Here is a 25,452-nt window from a genome sequence, read left to right as displayed (position 1 = left end):
CCTCACTAGAATATACTGTAAAAATCATTAAAAATGTAGTTATTCCTTACATAATGCCTTACAAAATCACTAAAGAGGAATCAGTGAGCAGTCATGCATGACGTTTACAAACAGTAATATGAGTACCTGTTCTGAAATGAAAATTAATAATTTAAAGATGAAAAGGAATATCTGATGACTGTAGATCAAGCACTACACGGCACAGTCCACAGATACAATTGCATGCATCAGTTATACTTTATGTATTTTTTAAAAAAAAGGGATTACAAACCTGAATGTCATGCTCCAATATTTTGGGATAGACACTCCCCAGGATTTACTATTCCTCTGTGCAGGACTAGCTTAGTCCTGCACAGAGGAGGCCATTTAGGAGAAGGATGGCAGCATGCCATGCATAGTAATGAGGCGCGCTGCCTGAGCTACTAGGCTTACATGGAGCATGTAAGAGTGCAGGGGGCATGTCTGAGAGCGGAGCTCTCAGAATATACATGAGCGAGACCGCTCATAAGTGAATGCATATCCCCACCAACTGTCCCCCTTGTGTACAACAGCAACAGTATATATAAATAAAATGAAGAAACCCTTTATTTTTTTTTTAAATCCGATTAAAGCTAACTGTAGGTGCGTGGGTGTCCCCATCGCTTAACTATGGCTAAAGCAGCTTAAATGGCTGAAGAGGATAACAAGGAAGATATATGCAAATGAAGCAGCATAGTAATAGTGTAGTGGGCAGAGCATTCGCCTTATTAGCAGGCATTCCCCATTCGAGTCCCACTGCAGCACATTCCGTTTCCCATGGCAAAGCACATTATGAGTAATATTTATGTTGCATAATCCACTAAATAACATATTTTCATGAACTGGAGTATTGCAGTAAATGCAGATGTGAGATGTCAGTGTCATAATAAATAAGGCACTAGTAAGCAGATTTAAGCACAAATAAGCAGTAGTAAGCATATTTAAGCACTAGTAACTGGGCTTAAGCCCGTATGCATGGCAGTAAGCAATGCCTACACTGGTTAAGCAATTGTAAAGCTAACTCTCTGTAAGCAGATGTAACAGCAGGTTAGCAGTGCTTACCATCGCACAAACCCACTAACAAATGCTCAAAAGTGCCTTAATCACTCTGTATCCAACAGCCCTTGTTCCGCCCATCAACCAAAGAAACAGCCATGCAGGTCTTGAACCCAGGACCCTATACACCATAGTCACAGTAATTAACCACGAAGCCATCACAGAAGTACAGAAAAATGAGGTATCAGCAAACAAGTCCTCACCATAATAAAACAAAACTGAACCTGTGAAAGGAATCAGTATACAGATGTATGTGCCATAACCCACTACATAACATAAATATGTGAACTGGAGTACAACAGTAAGCCCAGAAGTGAGGTGTAATTATAATAGAGTGTTGAAGTCCCCAATAAAATACAAGGACCCCATAGAGTGTATGTACACATCAATCATGGATACCAGGCATACATATAAGGTGTAATGAATAATAACTCAATGCCAAAAAGGAATTATAATGCAAACTCTAATGTAAGCAATGTTAAGCATTGCACAGGGCAGCTTAGGAGGTGTAAGCAATGTGCATGGCAGCTAACTCATTGTGCCCAGTGGTATACCCCTTTAAATAACGCCAACTGTAGGTAAGCAGGTTTGCCCATAGCTTAGCCTTTTCAAAACCGAGCAATCATGGAAAAGTGCAGGAAATTGGCCCTACTTAAATGCAAGAGGTGGGAATACATCTCATAACTGGTTGTAGCTTCCCCTTGCAGGCACTATGGCATTAAGGGAAGAAGGTGTGCACTTTCGGGTGCAGCACTGGTGCATTCAGGAGTCCAAGGTCATGGCAGGACTCCTTGTCAAAGACCATGATCAGAGACTGCTGCAGGGCCAGTAGCAGGGCTCCCAATATAAGGCAGAGGCCTGGTACCTTCTTGCCAATGACCTCACCAGTGCCACTGGCATACCCCGAACTGGTGAGCAGGTCAGCCACCACTATGCTGACCTGAAGCGGCATAAGGGGGACCTCTTGGAGGAGTGGCTCCAAGAGGCTAGAGCGGCAAGGGATGTTCCAGTCGTGTGTAAGTATCACCCCAGTACGTGTGTAATAATTGCCAGCTCAGGTATATCATGGATTTGTATGGCTAAATATTCCTCTTATGTCCCCCACAGTTGCAATGGAGCAGGGCACGAATCCGTAGGCCCACATCAGTCGCCTGGCGAGGTTGCCACGCGAGACATGTCAGTAATACTCACGCATTTACTGCCATAGGAAATACAACTAAAAGTAGTAGTAAGTTAATTGCCTGTAGACACGAAAAACTAACAGCAAAAAACGAACTGGATAAAACAGCAACTGAACGGCTTAAAGTCCACTTAATCCACCACAACAGATTGTATGATAAACTAATACAAAAGTTAGTCAAATCTAAAAAGGGCGTTCCACTAGAGAGCGCGTTCCTGCTATGAACAGTTTAAAACACAGTAACCAACCTCCGTGCAGGAACGCTGACTGCCTTACAAGCCAGTCACACACTAATGCGGTAAGCACTAGCAGCCCAGCCTCTTCGGCTCAAAAGAAAGTTAAGAAACACTGACTCCACACTTCCCAACGGTTATGAAGCAGGCAACTGCTTCAATGTAGATTCAGCAATGCGACACTCATAACATCCAAACGTAGAATAAAAAACAATAGCTCCCTCTCTTTTTAAAACGGAACGTTCTTTATTCACTGTGGTTTAACAACAGTTAGCGCTTTCACCCTCATAAGGGCTTCCTCAGACTGTACAATGAATTTAGGTAGAACAGCCTTTATATAGTCTACGTACTTAACTAGATAATTTATAATTTAGATGAAAACATATGGTCTAAATGACCAGCAGTTGAACAACAGTTAAACAACTAGCGTCCTTTACATATATCTGTAAAGGATCTAGTTAGTATTTCATATACAGTTTATATATTTGTTACATTATTAGTATTGTACAGTTTCTAAACCGATCTGCCAGTGATAACATTTATTCTTCTCAAATGATATAGCTTCCACATATCAATAGGTGGCGATAATCATTCATTAAAGTGCTTTTACCTTTAATTTATACTACAGTGAACACAATTGTATATGGTGTATTCTATAAAATAGCAGCATGTGTACAACAATATAAACTCACATAAAATTACCTTTAATTTATAAGTAGACTTTTAAAAACATAAAGAAAAAATAATAAATAAAAAATCCATGTGACCTAATGATTATTCAACCTTTCCACAAGCATATGGGTTTTTTTATCAATAATTTATTGTTTATACCTATTTATAAAACCTTAATAACTATTTGCTAAAACTATCTGCTAAAAACTAATTGTATAGTGCCTAGTATGTTTTCAATTCATTAATCCTATTCATTAATGGTGGGATTTCAATTTTAAAGGTGTTTCAGTGCTTCAGCCTTCTTTTTTTCAAAAAAGGTTGTAAGCTTATTTTATCATTTATGCCAGGGGGGTGATCTGACCTACACCTTATTATCCATTTAGTTTCTTGTTCTAGAGTATAATTTTCAATATCTCCTCCTCTTATGGAAATGATAAAATAAGCTTACAACCTTTTTTGAAAAAAAGAAGGCTGAAGCACTGAAACACCTTTAAAATTGAAATCCCACCATTAATGAATAGGATTAATGAATTGAAAACATACTAGGCACTATACAATTAGTTTTTAGCAGATAGTTTTAGCAAATAGTTATTAAGGTTTTATAAATAGGTATAAACAATAAATTATTGATAAAAAACCCATATGCTTGTGGAAAGGTTGAATAATCATTAGGTCACATGGATTTTTTATTTATTATTTTTTCTTTATGTTTTTAAAAGTCTACTTATAAATTAAAGGTAATTTTATGTGAGTTTATATTGTTGTACACACATGCTGCTATTTTATAGAATACACCATATACAATTGTGTTCACTGTAGTATAAATTAAAGGTAAAAGCACTTTAATGAATGATTATCGCCACCTATTGATATGTGGAAGCTATATCATTTGAGAAGAATAAATGTTATCACTGGCAGATCGGTTTAGAAACTGTACAATACTAATAATGTAACAAATATATAAACTGTATATGAAATACTAACTAGATCCTTTACAGATATATGTAAAGGACGCTAGTTGTTTAACTGCTGTTCAACTGCTGGTCATTTAGACCATATGTTTTTCATCTACGTAAATTATAAATTATCTAGTTAAGTACGTAGACTATATAAAGGCTGTTCCTACCTAAATTCATTGTACAGTCTGAGGAAGCCCTTATGAGGGTGAAAGCGCTAACTGTTGTTAAACCACAGTGAATAAAGAACGTTCCGTTTTTAAAAAAGAGAGGGAGCCATTGTTTTTTATTCTACATTTGGATGTTATGAGTGTCGCATTGCTGAATTTATATTGAAGCAGTTGCCTGCTTCATAACCGTTGGGAAGTGTGGAGTCAGTGTTTCTTAACTTTCTTTTGAGCCGAAGAGACTGGGCTGCTAGTGCTTACCGCATTAGTGTGTGACTGGCTTGTAAGGCAGTCAGCGTTCCTGCACGGAGGTTGGTTACTGTGTTTTAATACAAAAGTTAATGTAAGCGCTTTCGCTGGAAAAATGTTCCAGCTTCTTCAGACTACAAACAGTAAAATACTTAGAAAAAACACCTTATAAGACAATTCAAAAAACTAACTGCCAATAGAGTTTGTTACCCCTCCTGATGTCAAACATAAGCATTAAGAATTAAAGCTACAGGGGGTTACTCCAACTTAAAACACACTAGGATGCTTAAGCAACCTGACAGCACCATCATTAAAGAGAAATAAAACATCTTTTAGAATAGGAATAAAAATAACAATAATGACAATACTGAATTTGTGCACTATAAACATCTTAAAATTGTATCCTTTACGTGGTCGAGATGCGGCTATTTTAAGTCGCTCACAGATCTAATATACTATATTTTTCTGAAGTAAAACATGATATGTGAGACCAACAGTCCACTTGAAGGACCAACAAAACCTTACATACATGTAAACCTACATATTAAAACATTAATAGTTGAAATCTTTACTTATTAGTAGTGGAAAACATGACCCAATATTGTTAGATCAACTAACTATTCTTTATAAAATAATTTTTTGAAGAACTACTAGACCAAAAGCAAAGGCTTTGCCGATGTATACAAACCATACCCACTAAAAAACCTCATTACAACACAGTTTAAATCACCAGCATTTAGGCACATATGAGATACTACACATTGTTGATACTGTGGACTAAGCAGGTGATATTAACAGACTACAAACCAACGTGATGGATCGTGTATGCCTTAAATCTACCTATTCTCCTTGCACTAAACTATTCATCTAGCCAAAGCCTTCTTTTTAAGCAGGCATTTAATGGACAGGGCTTCATTTAACCCCGGTAGGGTGTGTGCACCTCTCCAAATTTGTCAGGTAAGTTCAGCTTCTCCTAATGTCAGCTCCCAGGGACTCTCTCTTAAATTCCTCTCAATTTTTTGTAAAACTACAAACGAAAACCTATGTGTTGGGCAATCCACAATATGTTTAGCTAGGGCATTCGTGATGACAGAACTATTGATTCTATATACATGTTCATAGATTCTTTGTTTAATTTTCCTTTTGGTTTTCCCTATAAAGAAAGCCTCACAGTGGTCACAGACAGCTGCGTAGACCACCTCATGAGAATCACAATTGAATTTAGCATCCAATATATATTCTCTATCTCCAATAATTATCTTTCTTGTAACTTTAACATAGTTACATTGATGGCATCTACCACATTTAAACATGCCTGTGTGTACCTCCACTATTTTTTGGGATTCTCTACTAAATTTTTCAAGTTTAAACCTCTTCTATAAGTAAACTGGGGCACTTGACCAAAAGCTCTTCTTAATGCATGGTCATCTAAAATAACCCCCCAGTTTTTAATTATAATTTCCTTAATAAAATGAGAATCCAAAGAGAAGGTTGTCAAGAATCTAATAACCTGCCTATCAGTGGGAACTTGGGAAGAATTAATCTCCATCTTCAATTGTGCCTCATCGAAAAGGACATCATAACCTTTTGAAACTGTGCTAAATATTCCTCTTATGTCCCCCACAGCTGCAATGGAGCAGGGCACGAACCAGGAGGTCCACATCAGTCACCTGGTGAGGTTGCGACACGAGACAGGTCAGTAATACTCACGCATTTACTGCCATAGGAAATACAACTAAAAGTAGTAGTAAATTAATTGCCTGTATTAAGCCTGTATTGCTCAAGGCAAGTACTGCATACACTAGAGAATATGGCAGGAAGAGTCTCATATTGTTTGTATGTCAATAAAATTGTAATAGCCTGATAAAACAGGTCTAACTGCTGGACTGCATGTGTATATTCTGGTATCATATGGTAATGTAGATTTGCAATCATGTAATAGTATTGTTGTAGTAAGCACTCTGTTACCCACACCATGCACCATAAATTGAATGTGTAAGAATGCCTGTATATGACAGGGGTAATCCCCAGAGGCCATTTAGTACAACTGAGAGACACATAGACAGTAAACAGGGAAAATGCAGACAACAAAAACTGAATAGCACATGCAACTGAGATGTTAACTGTTGTTACTTTAGCACACACAACCACGGTTTGAATCCTGTCAGTGATAGTAGTCTGCATACCGAATCATACCCCACAACTGTACAGATATGTCCAGAATGTTCAGTAAAGTGCTCCATATCTGTTGCCTATCAACCTGTCCCCCTGGGAAATCAGTGGGATGATCCCAGTCATATAGGCAGCAAACAGGAAATGCAACTGATTGACACACATCTATGAGAACAAAGCTGGCACTAGCAACTCCCCAATACCTTATGTGAGTAAGAAGCCACGTATGTCCCATTTACACCCCAACTTGTCAAGCTGTGGTCAGAGTGTGCACAGTAACAGAGTGAGATGTATGTGCATAATAGTAATGTGGAATCTGGTACTCTGTGTGGGAACATTCAGGTAGTGCTAATAAACATTTCTTCCACAGGTCTGTCAGATACCAACACTGTGCCCAGAAATACAAGAATGATATGCAGTTGCTCTGAATAATGAGGTATTACACATCACTGTTGCCCACACTGTCCAACAACATATAACTGTCTAGGAAATCTGTATAAGAGTGCTGTAATACAAGGTCAGAATGCAAAAGTACAGAGATATACAAGCAATATCTATATAGCAGACAAAACTGTGATGGACAGTGTTTATGTTGTAGCAGACACAGCCATGGTCTGAATCCTGGGAGTGGAATTAGGCTGCATACAGAATCATACCCCACAACTGTACAGATGAGGCCAGAATGTCCAGTATATGTGTCCGTATCTGCTGCCTGTCCACCTGTCCCCCTGGTAAGCCTGTGGGATTATCCCAGATGTTTAGCCAGCAAACAGGGAATACAAGTGATTGTCAAATGTCTATTAGTACACACCTGTCATTGTAGCAACCCCTGAAACTGTTAGGAGAGTAATATTTCAAGTATGTCCTATCTACACTCCCATGTTGTCAAGCTGTGACCAGAGTGTGTACATTAACAGAGTGGGATGTATGTGCATATTACTAATGTGCAATCTGGAACTTTGTGTGGCAACAGTCAGGTAGTGCTAACAAACCTTGCTCCCACAGGTACGTTGGATATGAACACTGTGCTGAGGAATACAGACCATTATATCTGCGCTGGTACTGTTCATTCTGGTATTGTAGGGAATTGTGAGTGTTGTAGTTTCTCTGAATAATAAAGCATCACTGGTCACTGTCATCCTTACTGTGCTACATAATATAACTGTGTAGGAAAGCATATATATGTGTGTGTCAGGTCACTAAACGTGGAAGAGGGCAATATTCTAGATATGTCGTGGCACACCAGCATGTGGTCAACACATGGCCAGAGTCTTTGCAGAAAGAGTTGGATAGCTATGTGCAAAACATCAACCCGGAATCCGGGAGTATGTGTAGAAACAGTTAATTAGTGTTAACAAACAGTCCCTACACAGGTATATAAGGTAAGAGGTGTATCCTGCAGGTAAAACTGGTTCATGTGTAACAATGACAACAGCCATATCACTGTCCAAAATAAGGCTATAGGGTAGTGTAGTAAGACTTGTAAGGTACAGATAACAGCACTGACTAGGAAAGTAATGTGGACTACAGGAATATACTAGTTGTAAATTGAAATCTTTCCCCCCCCCCACCATATCCAGTAATCAACATACCCACCCCAACTGGTATGTAATGACTCTGACAATGTCCAATTGTTTGACAAATATTTTAATAGTTTCCATGCGTGTGCTATATTGAATTATTCCAACAATGGTGGCATGGTTCCATCAATGTGCCTGCATGCTGTTCTTATTACCACTGTGGTTCCATATATGCATGTGTCTGTTTGCAATGCGCCTGTTCCGTATCTGGTGTCTGGGTTAATGAGAATATCTATGCATGCTGTTATACCTAATCCTGGAATGTGTTGACTATTACTAACCCACATATGATGATGAAATCTAAACACTATAGCATGCTTGGGAAGGTCGGTCCTAGCGGACCCACCTGTCCCACCTCAGCTGGCTGTGGCACCGGGCACCAGCATGTCTGGGGCCAAACCCGGGACCTCCCTGTCCATTGGTCCTCCACCACCTTCGGGTGGAACCATCTCAGGGGATGGGGCTCGCCCCCCCGGGATTGGGTGCAGACAGGCACCTGTCACCCATCGCCAGGTCGGGGCCGTGGTTCATAGAAAAATCAACCAGCAGTTTGATGATCTTCTACGCCAGCTCAAGAGCCATGTGTCATGATTAGAGAGTCATCCTGGCTCTGTGATTCAGCCCCCAGCACAGCCACCTTCGGGGCTATGAAGGTGCGGTGGTGACTGCAACTGAGTGGGGACCTCAGTCCCACTGTTACCACTAGGGGACTTGAGGGCTTCCGATATCCCAACACCCCTCCCCATCAAGGTGTTTACCCCCCACATGTGTCATATACCACCCCTGTATGCATCCTGTTTGTCTTGTCTGTTAACTTATCCAACCTAACTCCCCAAATATACCTACTACCCCTCCCCAACATCTCACTCTCACTTGAAAAAAAAAAAAGGGTAATCTGTTCCAACAAAAAAATTTCGCCCCATACATAGCTGTCCATTTCTCACATGTGTCCACTGGACACATGTAATCTGGTCTAATTGGCATCACAATGTATTATTGTTGTCCTCACCCACTCCCAGGGGTTTGAGTGTTCAAGTCTACCTCCAAATTCAATGTATATGCACAGCTGTTGCTGTAGAAGAAATAGGCAGCTATTGACCTTCCCTACACCCTTCCTGCACAACCCTCGCTATTTTCCCTACTGTCATTCCCTCTTTATGCCCCTTTTTTCAACACTTTCCTATCAACCCCTTTTTCTTTTCTTTTAAAGAATTTAGCACAGGGGTAAGTGGGAGTAAGCACTTTTAAGGAGCAGTAAGCAGGTTTAAGCCTGTTTGCACAGGGGTAAGCAATGCCTACACAGGTTAAGCGATTTAGAAGCTAACAGAGTATAGGAAATTGTAACCAGAAGTTAGCAGTGCTTACCCCCGTGCAAACTTGTTTATAACTGCTTTAAAATGTCTTAATCACTCTGTATCCAATGGCCCGTGTTCTTCTCAGCAACAGAATAAACAACCTCTGCAAGGCTTGATCCCAGAACCCTGCACACCACAGCCAAAGTGATTTACCACTAAGCTATGGCAGATATACATAACCCTGATGTTTTCAAAAGCATATCATCAAGCCCAGTCGTTCAACAGTACAGAGAATGTATTTCAGCAGTTAGATGTATGTGTGTGTGTACATATATTACTATCTATACAGATACAACATATCTATATATGTAGATATATATATATATATATATATATATATATATATATATATATATATATATATATATACACACACACACATATATATATATATATATATATATATATATATATAAGTATATACATATATATAATATATATAAATATATATGAACATATATACATGCAAAAACCTACATCTATAGATATGTATGTCTGCATCTATATGTGTAAATATATGCGGCAGGTTATATATATATGTCAGCAGATATATGTATTTATATATATATATATATATATATATATATATATATATATAAATATTCTCCTATATTGGGAAAACAAATATGTGTTCACCTCTGAATTTAATCAATATTGGAACCTGTATGGGCGTTTTTTAGATAACATCTGTATTTTTTGGACTGGTACTGATAATCATTTTTTCGAATTCCTTGAATACATTTCTAAGACTATTAAGTTCTTAAAATTTACATATCATCTTAACAATAGTGAGTTAAATTACCTTGATATTAACATTCAAAGGGTGGACAATGGTTTCAAATCTAAAATACATAGAAAGCAGACATTCTCGAATTCTTATCTTCAGTATGCGAGTGCCCATGCCCCACACCAAAAAAGAGGGGTGATAAAAGGTCAACTGGTCCGGGCTAGCAGAATGACATCTGATGACCAGGATTTTAAAAGAGAATGTGATTTTATAGTAGAAATGCTCAAAGCCAGAGGATACCCCCCAACACGTTTGAATGATGTATTAACAGAAGTCATGGATGGTAGAGAGTCTAGGTTTGCCCCTATTTTGGGTAAAAATCACCCATCTGATTATGCAAGGCTAGGTACGAAGATAGAAGGGGCGTCTTACCAATCTGATTTGACCATCGCATATGATGGTGAAACAAATTTGGTCAAACAAGTTATAGACAAGGAGTGGAAAAAAATTGCAGCCTTATCAGATTTAAATTGTATATTTGACAAGCCACTTAAATGTGTGTACAAAAAAGGACGAAATATCAAAAATATTCTGGAAGGAGGTTCCCATTATAACAATTTCGGAACTCTCATTAGTAACAAAAAAGGTACACACAAATGTGGAAATTGTACCCAATGTAAGTACATACGGATTGGGGACATGTTATATTTAAAATGTAGAAACAAGTATATAACTACTAGAGGGTATGCACATTGTAATACCACAGGTGTGGTATATATTGTTTTGTGTAGGGCATGTGACTCCTTCTATGTGGGTAAGACGTTAAGGAGGTTAAAACAAAGAATGCATGAACACCTTTATGATTTAAGGAAGAAAATGATAATAATGCACTGTACAATCATCTTCAGGCATGTCCAAAAGCAGAGTATCATTTTTTGTGATAGAGGTGGTCCCTATAGACCCCAGGGGTGGGCCATGGTAGACCAGACTCAAATACAGGGAACTATATTGGCAATTAGTCCTGGATGCTTGCAACAATTCAGGACTTAATGATATGGTGTCTTTAAAACCTGTACTCAAGCTCAGGTCTGCAAAATTGTGATATATTTACATTTTATTATGTATATTCATGTTATTTTATCCCGGTTTATTTATTTAAGTGAATTCTTGATTTTATATACATTTTCATGTGTTTTATTATTTGTCCACCAGATGGTGGTAGACTAGTAAGCCTGTCACATGCAGTTTAGAATCCACTCTTTCTCTATCTTGGTAACTAATTGACTCACTGATTTCATTGGTCTATTCAAACAAGAAAAGTTATTTAATTAGATAACTTTGATGTTTTTGCCCATTTGATGAAGTTCTATAAAATGAAAACGTAAAGGGAAGTGTTTTTATCAGTGTTTATGTTATTTGTGGATGTGTGTTCCTTTTGTTGTGTTTGAACATTAAATCACTTGTGTGTTGGAACTGCTGGTCTCCTGTGCCTAATTTTGGATTACTGGGCCACAGGATACCAAACAATCAATGGTAAGTAATGCAAGTGTATAGTTCAGCAGCCTCTAACTACACAATGTAGACAATCCCTAGGGGCTAAAGACCTCAGTTGACAAACTGGGATGTAACTGTTACATAACAAGGCACAACTGACACCATCACAAGCACACTGACAAACAGAACAGTCTGTATGGCATAGCAGGCTCTACAGGCATACCACAGCACAGAGTAACATACACCTGTGTGTAAGTGCATCACCACAACCAATGTGAACACAGCCACAGCTACATATGGCATGCTAGTGTATTTTTACAGTATATGGACTATCTGTTCAACACCAACCTCATATGTGCCACCCGCACACTAACCCCACATATACTGGGCTGCTACACAGTGTGGTCCGCTGCCTGTCTGTGGTATGGGACATGTGCGTGTATGGCCCTACAAACATGTAAGCCGATAGGATAACATACAGTGGAGCAGTATGTAACATCAGATAGAACAGGACAAAGAACAATGACATCTACCACAGTCTGTACACAGGCCAAGGTACATATTAGCAATACATACACTGCCGACAATCACCATAAGTACACAGACCTCAGTACTGTAGACACAGCCACAGAATTTCCAGGTTATGTCATCAAATATAACCCCTACTATACATTACATGTGTAGCAGCCTGATATCTCACTGGGTTGTTACAAGATACAATGTCAATAATTATGGTGTACAGTACATATGCAGCCCTTACTGCATGACATATGTACAAAGGTTGTCAGGTTTGTGGCTGGAGGCACATACACAGGGCCAGTATTGACATGTTGCTGTGATAACATCATACATTTACTGCTGTAACAGGGTTTGTTGCACCATATGTCCTATGAGGGATTTGAAGTCAGTAACTCTCTCAGGTGTCACCATCTACAGACTGCAATCCTCACACTACTTCTGCAGTTCACAGATAGGTGCTCAGAGGGTAACACCTGAAACAAAAGGCACCACACACTAGCCAGTCTGTAGATGGCCCTACAGATGGGTGTTCCCTCATTAACATAGCACTGATATGGCAGGTATATAAACATGTAGGACAGCCATATCCACACACACCCTGTTAAACCAACATTACTCCAAATGCAGTATAGCAGCACTTACAGTCTGTAGTCAGGTTAGGCACACTCCCCTCCTGTGTGTTGGCCTGTCTCCACAGTGCATGTTGTTAGAGGTACACCCCAATCCATCTGAGATGCTGTTTGCCAAACAATAGATTGAGTTCTTGCTCACAGTGAATGAAAGGCCCAACAGCAACATGATGTTCCTAGAAATTAGTGTGTGTTTCCATGCAATTGGCTATGAAAATGTTACCACAGCTGTATCACATGCAATCAGCTAGAGGAGGGCTGCAATTTGTGCAGAGACCATAAGCTGATCCTGAGCATCACTTAAATTACACATACTGCTGCCTAAGCAAAGCAGGTGTAAGTCTGCACATCCACCAGAGAAGGAGTAAGAGAGGCAGACAGAGGCACAGAAAAGCCAGAGAGGGGTGGGAGAGTAAAACTTACACATGTTTGTGTCACACACCTACCAGTACAGGGTATCAAACCCCCAACTACTATGCAGTGCTATCACATGTCCAAGCAGTTATTGGATGCACTACATAGGTTACATGTTGGAGAGTTCTCAGAACGTATATGTGATGGTGAGTGACATCTGCAACAGGGATATGGTAGCTATGTGGTAGGTGTAGTACCCGTGCCTGCCCGCATGAACAGGTGTCAGCGTCAACACAGCCACACTCTCACAGGAATGCACACACACTGCCCACACTTGGCAGGGCCAGGAATACAACTCATCACTAGTAGGATTGACACAACACAGTAATGTGCAGGTATCACATGCACCACAGGGGTCATATGGAGGTTATATGTGCAAAGGGTATATGGAGGCGTCTGACAGACAGCATGCTTCAGTATGCCAATGGGGGTTGTAGTGAGTGTGAATGTGGTCATATGCATCATACACCACCCACACAGACATGGGTACCAGTACTGACATGCATGTGTGCACTGTTTCACGTGTAAGTTGTGGTTGACCGTGCCAGATGGCTATACAAGGCTAGATGATGGGTATACCTTGGCATCAGGCCACATGACAATGGTCTGCATTGTGGCTCAGGGCTGTAGTGTCTGGAGTTGCCACACAGGTGGGTACTGTATTTGCCAGCCAGTCACCTGGGTGACTATTGTGTGTGGTCAACTCTGTGCATTGCTTGCCATGTATGTGTTCCTAAGTCCATGATATGGACAGTATCTGGGATGTGCACACCACCCACATGCATGTACAGTGACATGTGGAACTGTACCTGGGGTGTCTGGCATATGTTGTGTACACTGATCGTTATCATCAGATGTACCAGTCCTGGCCTCATGTGGCAGGAACTGTTCATGGACAGCGGGTTGGCCTTGCACCTACACTGATGGCATGATATCAGTATTCCCTGGTGTCAGTGGCATCTGTCCATACAGGGCTTGTGTTTCAGGCATGTTATGTCCCTTGTGGGTCACATTTGACGGCACCACAGGTGTTGCAGGTTTCCAGTGAGGAACATGGGGGAGGTGCACTGTCGGCATATACATGCCTACTGGTCTGATGGAGAGGATGCCATGCCCTCTGTAGCCCACTGCAATCACACTATGGTTACTATCAGGGGGCAATATGCAGGGTACTACCAACATAGCAGCTGTTGCCTAGGCAAGTGTGTGTGTGTGTGTGTGTGTGTGTGTGTGTGTGTGTGTGTGTATGAGACATGGGTTGAGAGTGTACCCTAGGTAATACAAAGCTTGCTAATGTTGTTCAGCTGGCATTGATGTCAAATTTAGGGGTATGGATTTGCACCCCAGCCTCTTGGCTATTTCACATCTGTTATCCCTGTATGGTGTACATTGAGAAATATACTTGTCCCACCATATAAGAGGTTTGCAAAACCTGCTCCACATTGAGTCCAGTTGTTACACACTCACAACCATCACCACACAGGATATGAATGCACAGACGTGCACACAAACACCCTAGCACTATGCCATTATAGGACGCACCACAGAGATTACTAGAGTTCTCCTTCCCCAAAGGTGTATTTCACAGTAAATGATATCAGCAGGATTGCCAAAGTAGAACATTTGAATTGTAGTGAGTGTGACTAGCCTAAAATGCATTTCTCCCTACATAAACATAGAAACACATACAAAACATCCACCAGTGCCATGTGTGGGGATAGAATCCCTACCAGAGTTCTATATCACACTACAGCATGATGCTGTTATAGGGCACACCATGGAGAGTACTGAAGCTTTCCTTCCCCGAAGGTGTATTTCACAGTGAATGACATCAGCAGGATTGCCAAATTGGGCATTTAGCACAATGGGGCTGGAACCCAGGAACTCTCACCACGATAAGTAATCCTTCAAACCACGACCAATAATCCTTCAAACAGTTTATTCACATGTAAAATCACGAAAGAAGCATATATCCATAAAACAAGAAACATAAGCCCCATTGTGCTTTTTGGTTTGTGGAGTTTGATTTTGTGTTTCTTTCGCAAATTGGGCATTTGAATTGTAATGAGTGTGAATAGCCTACAATGTATTGCTCCCTACGCAAACATCCACCAGTGCAGGGATAGAACCCCTACCAGAGTTCTATATCAGACTACAGCATGATGCTGTTATAGGACGCACCACAGAGATTACTGGAGTTCTCTTTCCCCAAAGGAGTATTTCACAGTGAATGACATCAGCAGGATTGCCAACGTAGGGCATTTGAATTGTAGTGAGTTTGACTAGCCTAAAATGCATTTTTCTCTACACACACTTGCCAGGTCTGAGATTAGAGGTGTATTTTTAGGTGGATGACATCAGCAGCCTTGCCAAAGTAGAGCACTTGAATTGTAGGGAGTGTGACTACCCTAAAAAGCATTGTTCTCTACACAGACAGAGACACACACAAACCCACACAGTTGCGATGTCTGGGATTGGAACTCCTACCTAACTAGTTTATCACACTACAGTAGTACGCAGTTATGGGACGTGCCACAGAGATTACTGGGCTACAACTCTCCCAAAGGTGTATTTCACAGTGGATGAGCTCAGCAGGCTTGTTATAGTAGGGCTATGGGGAGGGCAGTGTGTGTGCATGGGCCATAACCCATTCATCTAGAGGTTGACACACCACATGCGGGCACACACAGGGTCATATTCCACAGGTATGTGTATACAGCTGCTAGATGATTACTTCCTTGTACAGTTATGTTGCACAGCTAGCACATGCACCATATAGTCTGTAACGCTGACAGATACGGGTAGCTAGTATCTACAGTGAGTGACATCTGAACCTCATGTGGTTGTGGCCCTTTGGCTGTGTGCTGGGTGGGACAGGCCTGGATGGCTCCTTGTCACAGTCATCCTCTTCCTCACACCTATGTATGTCTACCTTTGGCTTATTCTAGTGTGTTGTCCTTAGATATATGTCTGTATTCCTGTCCACTGTGTGTGCAAAACATGTGTGGTTCATACTGAGGATTGTCTGCACTAACATCTGCGACTGCAAGATATGTCTGGTCCACTGGTGTTTGCAGACTTGGCCTTCATGTGTCTAAGTGTGTGAGCATGCCCAGTATGACCTTTCAGTATGTGACTGACTGACATTGCCTTCATTTCTCTAAGTGAGTGAGCATGCCCAGTATGCATGTCTATATTGAATGTGTGGATCAAGTCCAGGCAGCCTGTACTGCAGTGCTGACCTATGTGTTCTACACCTACAGGTAACATACTGTTTCTGCAGGGTATTCATCAATCATTTGGCATTGACTGTTACTACATTCTACATTGGATGTGGGGGGCACACCTGTCTATTTCTACATTTTTACACAGGATTGGGAGGGGCACACCTGGCTGTTGCTATATTTCTTCGTAGGATGGGGGGGGGCACACCTGACTATTTCTATATTTCTACACTGGATTTGGGGGGGCACACCTGAATGTTACTACATGTCTACGTAGGATGGGAGGGCACACCTGACACTTGTACACATTTGCTATGACTGTACTGGTATGTCAGGTACTCCATTTCATTCTATAGTCTTACCTATCATGCTGACTAGAGGCATACCAGTGTACTACAGATCTCAGCTTTTATTTACCGATATATTAGTTTCTGACTTCCTATCCTTCAGAACTGACTTCTCACTGCCTGACCTGCTGTAGTCTGTCTGTGTAGGCCTGGGGGGAGGTTATCCATAGGCCTCATTCAGAGGCCATAGCACAGCCTTTGTTTGTGTTTGTCTACACCTGTCCTGCTGGCTGTGACTGCTGTTGGGTGTGTGAACCCCCCTGATTGGCATGTGTGAGTCACTTACCTTGTAGGTGTCCCAGTATTTAGGGTGGTGCTGCTGGGCTGCATTTGTCAGATGCACATTGTACACACCCTACTCATGGTTGACCACAGGTAGTGTAATGTGTGACATCCATTTTACTGTATGTGAGAGTGAGAGAGAGGTGTTATTCCTTGGGTCCCTCCTGTGTCAGTGCATGTACTATGCGTTGCCTCTTTGCCAAGCCCAGGGCATACTGGTCACACCTCCTTCTGCCTACTGGTTGCGGCTCAGGTTGTTCCTTCTCCGAGTCACTCTGTGTTGTACAGGCCTTGGCAATGGGTGGGGGGGCTGTGTAGCCCTGCCCTGTGCTGTTCCTGCTGCAGCTGTTTTCAAAGGATCATATTGTGTAGCATGGCACATACAAGGACAATTTGGGTACATGTAGCTGGTGAGTACTGCAAGGCTCCACTGGCTGTGTCCAGGCACCGGAACCATGACTTGAGCATCCCAAACACATGCTCTGCTATAATTCTGGTCTGTGCGTGTGCCTCATTATGTTCTTGTTCATGTGTGTGTGCATTTCTGATGGGTGTCATCAGCCACGGCTCCAGTGCATATCCATCAGCCCCCACTAGGTGACCATGAGGGATGTCCCCATTGGCAAATCTCTGGTACAGCTGCATCAGATGCCAGATGTGGGAATCATGATAGCTTCCAGGGCAGCCAGCACACACATTCATTATTATGTCCTGAGCATCACACATGACCTGGCAGTTGATGGCGGGGATGCCCTTGTGGTTGATGTAGACCCTACCCCGCTCACCGGGTGGTGCTTTCATGCATATGTGAGTGCATTCTATAATACCCACTACCTCAGGGGATTCTGCTATTTGGTGGAACAGTTACATATTGCTGGCCAACACCTCACGGGTGTTGGGGAAATAAGCGTGCTCACCGACATGAGCTGACATGGCATCCAGGAACTGGTGGAGTACCCTGGATGCTGATGCCTGTGAGATCCCCATCATATCTCCAATTGGCCTTTGCAAGGTACCTGTAGCTAGTATTCTTTGGCCTCCACATACCTTGGTATCCACTGGGATGGGTTCCCCTCTGTTAATTCTATGTGTCAGGCGTGGCCGGCACAGCTCAACAATTTGCTGTAGGAGGTCCTTGTTCATCCTATAATGCTCCACTATCTCCAGCTCATGTAGCACCTGGTAGGTTACCCTGGGTCTGTACACTCTTCTCCATCTCCTCACTGTGGGTTGGTTGACAGCATTCACATCCTCACCACACTCAGCCTCTTCCACAAGTTGTTGTATAATAGCTATTGCAGCCCCTATCATTTTGCTGTTGTGAGTGTTAAAAGTTCCCAGCTTGTTTGCACCAGTGGTGTAGAGTATGGGAAAAACCAGAGGGGAAGATGTTTGCATAGTTTATAGTAGTGTTCTGGGCTGGGCTGGTCTGCTGCCTGTGTAATTGGCTGATTCTGATACAGTTCACCTGCCAGCTATGCTAGCTCTCCTTGATTACCTTCCTACTGCTGTTTTCCCTTCCCATTGCCTTTCTGTTTAAGCCCAGAGGCACGCCGCACAAACAGAGTGCACAGATGTGCACAGTCCTTCTATTTCCTTGTTTAACTTGCTTTAAAACCTTTAAAACCCAGTGTGCAGTATGCACACCCACTTAGGAAATGTAAAGAGTGCTAGGCAGATTCAGACACACCCCCTAGGTTAGCTGTGCTAAGCTAGGAGTAAATCCTGGCCACAGGACTCCAGTCCACTTACAGTATGCCTGACACACACACCCATGATGTCAGCTAACTCCTAGGCTTGCACCAAGCTATTCCTACTCTTACACTGTTGGGACCTGACTAACATGCTGGTGAAAACTGGGATTCACTATCATTCCCCTCATTTGCATGGGATTGCCTGCTAATGCATAGTTACATGTCTCACAGTGAGCCTCCCCCCTTAGCAACCACTACTCACTGGTCATGTTGTCTTCTGCCTGCCATTGACTTGCATGGCAGAATAGGGATTTTAGTTAGAATGCTTAATTTAGGTTTATTTTGTTATTTTACCCTGATCTCGTTTGCGCGCCACTGCCCTACACTTAAACAGCCAAGATCGGCTAAAAAAAAATAAAAGTTGATTTTTAAAATTTTTTTGGCTGTTTGCAATGCCAATGGCCTTATACTTGGCCATTGGCATGCTTCCTAACTGATATGCAGCCTTTATTTGGATCTGTTACAGCTCCGTTTTGGATTTTGCTGAAATGTACTCGGTTACTAACCGAGCACATTTCTGCAGATTGCACTAGTCCTGCATGGCCAGTTGCAAGCTTCCTGGATTGCAAATTCACCTCATTTGCATGAATTTCTCCTGCAAATGGGGTGATTTGCATACAGGGGCAGAGTCCATGTAGGATTAGTGCAGGAGCACTTGTGCACGTCCCTGCAGGCTGTTCCTGGATCGCACGGCAGACATATTGCCTGCTAGAGCTCCTGCACTGATCTTGCACACCGTGCAAGGCATAGAGAATCCAGGGGACTGTCTCTTGACCTGTGCAGTTGTATGCCATGCAAGAGCCTGCTCCATGGGTTCCTTACTAATACTACCAGCTGGTTACCATTGTCATAGCAGGACTGGAACTGGAGCTTCAGTGACAGCCTGAGTCACTTCAACACCAGACAGATGGATGATCATGTTGTACAGAATGCAATATGCAGTAAGCATTCTACATGCAGCAGCTGAGTTATATTGAAGGGCACTCCATGACTCATCCAGGCACCTGAAATGGCTCTTCAAGAGGTCAAAGAGGTCATATTAACAATACAGCTTTTTGACAGGGCTGTGTTGTAGTTCTCTTCATTTGGATTTCTCACTGGTGTCATGAGCCATAGTTTTAGTGGATAGTCAGCCTCACCAGAAAAAGAGAGAGAGAGAGAAGGGGGTTGGCAAAACAAAGAAAAAAGGGGTTTAGTATTCATCAATACAATTTACAATGAATAATTACTTAAATAAAAAATAAAAAAAAAATTTCCACTTACTAACAAGATGATCTGTGGGCATTTTATGATGCAGGAACATGTGGTAGAGTGAACTAGTGTGCCAGATGTGGGAATCATGTGCACAAGCAGGATGCTAGGCACAAATGTTGGTGATGCATTCCCATGCAAAAACACTACCTGACAATTGATGGAATGGTAGCCCTTCCAATTATGGTACCATTGCAAGGTAACTAATTGCAACATGAGTGCATTCTATCATACTGAGTACCTCAGGGAAATGTGCCACCCTATAAAAGGCACTCATAGTCCTGGCTCAGTCCTGAAGTGATAGTGGGTAATAGATGTACTGATCCACATGTACTAAGAGAACATACAGGAGCTGCCAAAGCATCCTCGAGGCAGAAGTCTATGACATACCTATTGTGTCTGGGGTCTGTCTCCGGAATGTTCCTGTGGCAAGTATAGTGAGACCTATACATACCTTTGTATCCACAGGGACAAGAAGGCCATGCATCCCTCAGTGCCACTGCAGAAGCCATACATTTTCCCTAAGACCCTTAAAAAATCCTTGCCCACTCTGAACCTCAAGTATCTCCTGATTATTGTGTAATTCTCTGCCTCTCTGGCCGGTGAGCACCACTCAGTACAAGTGGTATTGACTCGACCAAGACAAGCAGCTCACACCAGGAAACAGCAAGGCTAGCAGCAAGTGACAGCATCCTCGTGGATTGCAAAGTAGATTGAATAGGCCTTTTATAACAAATCTGCAGGCAGTGAGGAAATTAGTGGAATAACGAGTATGACTTACAAATAGGCAATAGAAGGTCTCAGCAGCATACGTTTTACATCATTTCTCATTTACATCTCATTATTTGTTTATTTGCTTAAGATTATGCATTGCCATGGCGCATTAGTGTTAGTGGCCTCTGTGAATTGTGCCTTTGCCGTGCTTATTCGCTGACAGCATGGATACACTTTACATGTTTGTGTTCATGTAATGACTATGGCCACTACCCTAATTATTAAAGTACAGTATCAGAAATGCATCTTCTCATTCATAAACCCAGTCCTGAAAAAAAAATAAATGATCTGAAAGATGAAATTAAGATGACATTCTTCAAAAGTTTAATTAAAAAATAACTAGATAGATAGAGAGATAGACTGTAGATAAAATAAAAAAAAAAGTAATTAAATAAATAAATCATAAATCTTTGTTTTCTAGAGGAAAACAAGCTCTCTGAAGGCATCACAATCCACTTTGTATTTATTCTCACTGCAGTGCTGGGCAAGCTTGAGCTAATAGCATTTACCTTATGCAACTCCTGAGTGCAGATCAGTGGCAAGGTTTTCATGCTGAGCGTAATTTTTTTTTGCCTTTCTGGTCATTTATCATTGTAAAAATCAGCCTTATGAAGGAAGCCTGAAACACAGTGTTTTCATCATGGAAAAAAAGCAAGTACAGGGACTCAGCTCGGTAGTATTATACATGTCAATAGCAGATTTCAAAATGTAATGTGATTAAAATAATGTTCATAGCTACAACTTGTACATTGTTAGTAATACACATAATACATGTTAAGAACCCCACTGTATTTATTTGTTAACTTGGAGGGATATAGTTAAATTTTTTGGAACTACTTGCCAGCTTTCTGAATGTAATCCCCTCCCACACAATTGCAACCCCCTGCTAACCCAAGAATGAACATGTTTCCAGACACTATACCTTTACACTACTTTAAAAAAAAAAATGTTGGGATGATAGGTTTAAGAAAATGTTCCATTTGATCAACCAGGCATTCTGAAAAAAAGCCATTTAATAAAATATGCAAGCATTAACCTTCACAAAGATGCCAAACTAAAAAAAAATCTAGCACATCTCACTGCAAAAAAATGAATAAATTATTTTAAAACGTATCTGCTGTAGTGCACAAGACATGTACCTGGTCAAACATAGGGAAAGGTTTTAAATAAAGTAATGTATAGGGTTAGGGATGGGGTAGATTTACACAGGTGTTTGGGAACACCATCAACTTGAATGATGTGTTCAAGGGTCAATCAGTATATGAGGCATTTAAACCCAGTATTACAGAACAAAGCTTGATGGCAGCTAACAGTGTTATAGGAATGGAAGTTAGTGACTTTAGTCTAAAAATGCTGTGGCAGCAGTGTGTGATATGCCCTAAAGTACAGCAACAAAACAACCAAAACATACTTCATTACACACATGCAATACATACTTACACCTAAAGCTCATCTAAAGCTACCACACAGTGTAATGCACAAAACATAGACACAAACACACACACACACACACACACACACACACACACACACACACACACACACACACACACACACACACACACACCTAACCCTTCCTCTCATTAGAAAGATGATAATGTCCAAAAGACACCAAAAGAAGTATTTATTTATTCTTTGTTCCTAGTCCTACTAGGCTAGAGGCCTCTTTTCAGAGGAAACCTGAGGTGGTATTTATATAACTAGGTGAAATTTGGCCAGAATGTCGGGGAACTACCTAGTAATAAAATATACAAGGTTAGTGTTAGTGTAGGGTTAAGGCAATACTTAGAATAAGGTGTTTGGGGGGTTTTCAGTTTCAGTCATACCAACAGGGTTAGGGTTAGCATACATGCATAAGGTGGGCATCCCTGTCCCGCCTTACTCATGTATGCTAACCCTAATACTACAAACTAATTTACAAAATTAACATAGTCAGACACACTGATGTCCCACTCACCAGGCTGAACAAGGAGAGGGTCACAGTAAGCTGCCTATCGGGTGCTAGAATCCGCCACATAACACAAGCACTCGGGTCACTCCACGGCAAGTACAAATATGACACAGTCATTGTCCATGCTGGTGTGAACGACCTGAGACGTACCTCCCTGGACTACATGAAAAGGGACATAGAGGAGCTCTCTGATTATGTAGCCCAGGCAGGTATGACCCTGACCCTGAGCAGTATCCTTCCTTCACCAAGAAAGATGCCACAATATAGAGACAAGATGATCAGCTTTAACAATTGGCGTAATGTCTGGTGTCATTCAAAGGGGATCCAGTGTCTGTCTGCCTGGGATGACATGCTTGACAAGCCACGCTGCTTCGCAAGGGACGGCTTGCACCTGTCACCCCGGGGATTCTGGATATTGACTAAGGCTCTTGCCACCCCCATAGTGCCTTTTTTAGGCAAGGCTCAAATTCTAAACCTACCACCCTAGAAAACAAAAATGGGAAGAAACTGAGGGTAATGCTGCTCAATGCCAGAAGTCTAAATCTCAAAATGCACGCACTCGAGGCCCTTCTCAGTATGGAGAACATTGATGTCTGTGCTGTAACTGAAACCTGGTTCAAGGCTCCTGAGAGCACCCCGGCACTATTCGGTTTTACCTCATATCATGCGTTCCGGCCCCAAAACCCGGACCACACCACAAAAGGAGGGGGTGTATCCATATTCATAAAGGATACCCACACCTCCAGGTTGGTGGCAACGCACGAAGCTTTGGAAACCATCCAGGTGCAACTAACCATAGGCAAAACTGCTCTACAAATTGTAGCATGCTACAGGCCACCCTCTCAAACTCAGGAACCCCACACAGCCTTCCTGAAGACACTGGAGGGTATAAATGTATCTCCAAACACCATCATATTGGGTGACTTCAACTACTCGAATATAGACTGGGAACATTACTCAAGCCCTAACTTTCTAGCCCAACGGTTCCTGGAGTTCATAAATTCAAATGCCATGGAACAGCTAGTCACTGTTCCCACGAGAGGAGAAAATATACTAGATCTCATTATCACAAACATGGGGAAAAATGCTCCACACCGGAAGTATATCCCTCATTGGTGAGATCTGATCATAAACTAATCTCACTGGAAATCCACATCCCGCCCCCACCCCAAACAAAAAAGACCACAGTGAAGAACTTCTCTAAAGCAAACTTCACACTACTCAAGACTGGTGTGGTATCCTTCAAGGCCCCTGAGCCAGTGGAAACCACAACCCAAGCTGTGGAAGCCCTTACAAATGCCTTCTATGAACACCTCCAGGACTGCATAGATCAGGCAATCCCAAATAAAACCAAGACTCTTTCCACAAAGGGCAAACATCCAGTCTGGTGGACCCCAGCCATTAACAAACTTTACAATAAGAGGAGAAAGCTATTACATGATAGAACAAAATCCATAAAAGGGAAGTCACCCCTGATCATTATTAGTAAAAAAAATATGAGCACTCATAAAATCAACTAAGGCCAATTTTGAGAGAAAAGTTGCCATGGATTCAAAGGACAATTATAAGGCCTTTTTCAGCTATGTTAGGAACCTGGGTGGAAACTCCCAGATATGCTCAGAATTAGTCCAAAATGATACAAAAATCACTGAACCCACAGACATTGCCAACATACTGGCAGACAGGTTCAGTGCAAACTTCAACCCCTCTCACCCCCTAAAGGAGAGATAACTATCCCAGCGGAGTGTAGCCTCCCAGACATCTCAAATGCGCAGGTGAAGCTGCTCTCTCTAAAGCTAAAAACACAGCATCAATGGGACCGGATGGTGTCCCCAGCTGTGTGCTACACGAGCTAAATGAGGAATTAAACCCGCACATAAGGCAGCTGTTTAATCTCAGCCTTAACACAGGATACGTGCCCAAGGAGTGGCGTACGGCAACTGTGGTCCCACTCCACAAAGGCGGTGCCTCTATGGACCCTGGTAATTACTGCCCCATAACCTTAACAAGTCTAGTCTGCAAAGCTATGGAGGGGATCATAATGGCGCTCATAAACAAAGATATAGGGGACTTGCAGACATTGGACCCGACCCAGTTTGGCTTCGTCAAGGGCAGATCATGCCTTTTGAACTTGGTAGACTTCTTCGAAACAGTCACCAAGGCCATTGATGAGGGAAAGGCAGTCCATACAGCCTACCTTGACCTTGCAAAGGCTTTCAACACAATATCCCACTCGGGTATTGTAGAAAAACTTGCCAGCTTAAATGTAAACCCATATGTCACAAGATGGGTTACAAACTGGCTTAAGGACAGAACCCACAGGGTTAGAGTTGCTGGCGCTATGTCAGACTCCAAGCCGGTCACAAGTGGTGTCCCACAGGGCTCGGTCCTTGGCCCCCTATTGTTCGGCATCTACTTCTCAGAAGTACAGGCCAACATGGGAGGACT

This window comes from Protopterus annectens, chromosome 8.part1 (assembly GCF_019279795.1).
Source record: "Protopterus annectens isolate FY-2018-M chromosome 8.part1, PAN1.0, whole genome shotgun sequence".
In the NCBI taxonomy this organism is placed as follows: Eukaryota; Metazoa; Chordata; order Ceratodontiformes; family Protopteridae; genus Protopterus; species Protopterus annectens.
Note: the sequence above shows the minus strand (reverse complement) of the source record.